Genomic DNA, 2,996 nt, shown 5'->3' with positions numbered 1-2,996 from the left:
CTCATACATGATTGGCCTCCTGGTCTATTGCATGCTTCCACCCATTCTCTTGATTCCCATATTCCTTCAGAAAGTGAACAGGTTGAAGAGAACAGCAATCCTCATTGCCCCATTTTGCCCTCAACAAATCTGGTTTCCCTTCCACTGACCTCATTTACAGAAGGAACCCTGGATTCTGGAACCCTTTCTGGACCTTCTGTCACACTCAACAGGAATGATTCATCCCAACCTTCACAACCTCAAACTATTGGCTTGGTTCCTCCAATTCCATTGACTGCCAGACAACCCATGCAGTCCTCACTGGTCCATCATATTTTGATGTCCTCCTATAAGTCATCCACTCAAAAACTTTATGGGAGTAAATGGAAGAGGTTTGTAATTTGGGCTCAGCAGCATAATGTGGATCCCCTCACAGAATTTTACCTCACCTCTTTAGTAATGGGGCAGCTGCCACTACAATTAGGGTACAATTAGCAGCTATCTTAGTTTTCACACTGGGAAAGATAACTCGTCTCTGATTTCCTACAAGCTTTGCAAAGCCTTTTTAAAAGATGCCCTATTATTAAGGCCACCTCACAAAGATCTCACTCCTCCATGGGACCTTAATTTGGTACTACATCTGATTGTTCAGCCCCCATTTGAACCTGCAGTGACTTGTGATATAAAGTTTCCATCTTGGAAAACTATCTTTCTAGTAGCTATTACATCTGCAAGATGAATATCAGAGATTCAGGCACTATTTTCCCAGTCCCCATATTTGATTTTTCATAAGGACAGTCTCCCTGTGTACCAACCCCTCTTTTCTGCCCAAAGTTGTTTCACAAGCAAATATTAATCAGGCCATATATTTGCCTGTTTTCTTTCCTAATTCAGCAACAAGGGTGAATATGTTCTACATTTGTTGGATGTCCATAGATGGTTACATTTCTATTTGCATAGGATTAAAGAGTTTTGAAAAACAAGTCAATCGTTTATTGCCTTTGCAGGCCTTAGTCTTCCACTATCCAAAGTTATCTTATCAAAATGGCTCTCTTATTGCATTTCTTTCATTTACACTACAAAATGTATACATCCGTGGTGGTGCAGCGGTAGCATTGTTGCCTCACAGCAAGAGGTTCTCCCGTTCGATTCTCGGCTGGAGTGTGGGGAGTGCCTTCTGTGTGGAGTCTGCATGTCCTCCCCACGGTTGGGTGGGCATTCGAAAGATGTGTAAATGGGCTTGCCTTCGTTGAAGGTTGAACATCGAACTGGCACCTCGGCATTCAAGAAAATCTACTGCCAATCATTAGTGGACCGGAGTTCTGCTGTGGCGACCCCTAACCGGGAAAAAGCCGAAAGACAACAACAACACTACAAAATGTATAAATCCTTCTAAACCTATTCATGCTCACTCAACTAGGGTCATGGCCACTTCCACTGTCTTCCAGACTAATGCCTCCATGGACAAGATTTGTGCAGCAGCCACATGGGCCAATCATCATTCTTTTATCTCATTACAAATTGGATTTGGTCTCTAGGGGACAAGCCTCCTTTGGTTCAATGGTTCTGAGAAACATACTTCCATGACTCCACCCAGGATAAAGGTAGCTGGGAAGTCAGTCCCATATGTGAGGATGAGATGAAAAACTGGCAATATCAGATGAAGAAGTTAGGTTCTCATCATAACGTTCCATCTGTATTGTTGATTTTTTCATCTATCCTCACATTCTCTCCATCCAACCCCCTGCCTTTGGGGTTTCTGGTTGAACAGGAAGAATAATTCAGGCTATATTTCTGATCTCCAATAATCCAGAAGTGGTCTCCTTAAAAATGTTCAACTTTAAGTTCACTTCTTTCCTTTATGGGGATAATTCTAGCAAACAAGATCGGAGGTAACAGGGAGAGATGCACTGTGGGTAAGGGGAGGTATCCAAGAGCCTTTGTGGTTGCCACGAGCTTAGTAATGGCTGAGTTGGATCTGTTGGATCAGATTCAGACCCATATGTCAGGAGAGATGAAAAAATCATCAATACTGATGGAATGTTACGGTGAGTATATAACGTCTTCTTTTTTTATCTCCTTACACATCACTCTTCTACTCCTGATGCACTTCATATCATCCATTATCTTTTCCAAAATATATAGACTCTATATTATCTATATTCATAAATCTGTACAATTATTAGTTTCATTAAGTGTAATCTTTTGATCTCCCCTTTTAGCCAACATAGAAACTTATACTCTCATGTGTCCTTCCCAGCCTTTAACCCCACCCTAGATTCTCACCCTTTGCTCTCCTCTGCAACATTCCCTCCATACTTTACTTATCCACTTTTCTCACACCCAGTCAGAAGATAGCTCCGTTTTTCTCCAGTCATCCCATCTAATTTTGCTCCTCTACCACCCAAATTTCCCTGACACACACTCTTATGCTGGAAAATCCCCCAACCATTGTTATCCACCCAGTAATGTAGCTTTCCTCCCTCATTTTCTAGATCTTAAAACCTGTACTACAGTTACTTTACACTAGGAATTCCTGTAACTATGACATTTACAATCTCCTGTTGATATCAATTTCCTTCAACCCTCACACAAAACTCCACACCAATTACCTGACTGCCACTGCGTTCACACAGTATATCAGACTACAGTAATACCTGTACAGCACACTACCCATCCATACCCTATTAAGCTTTCACATCACATCACACCCATGCCAACACCCAACTCATATACATCAAACATATTAGGGTCTCAGTACCTCATCATTTCTAATTTTTTTTGAAAACCCCAGTACCCAAAACTACACATTCCAAATGCACTACTCAAATTCAGTCCCATTGTCTTAGTACTTCTATTAAGAGGAAACATTAAGCCCAATCCAGGACCACTTAACAATAATGCCTCAACTCAGACCAATAAACAGCATCATATTTCCTGCTAGTTCTTTAATGCCCACAGTATCAAGAACAAAATTAACCAAATCAATGCCTTTACCATACAACATAATCTTGACA

Source organism: Protopterus annectens, chromosome 5.part0, assembly GCF_019279795.1.
Source record: "Protopterus annectens isolate FY-2018-M chromosome 5.part0, PAN1.0, whole genome shotgun sequence".
In the NCBI taxonomy this organism is placed as follows: Eukaryota; Metazoa; Chordata; order Ceratodontiformes; family Protopteridae; genus Protopterus; species Protopterus annectens.
The sequence above is the reverse complement of the archived record's forward strand: the minus strand, read 5'-3'. Positions refer to the sequence as shown.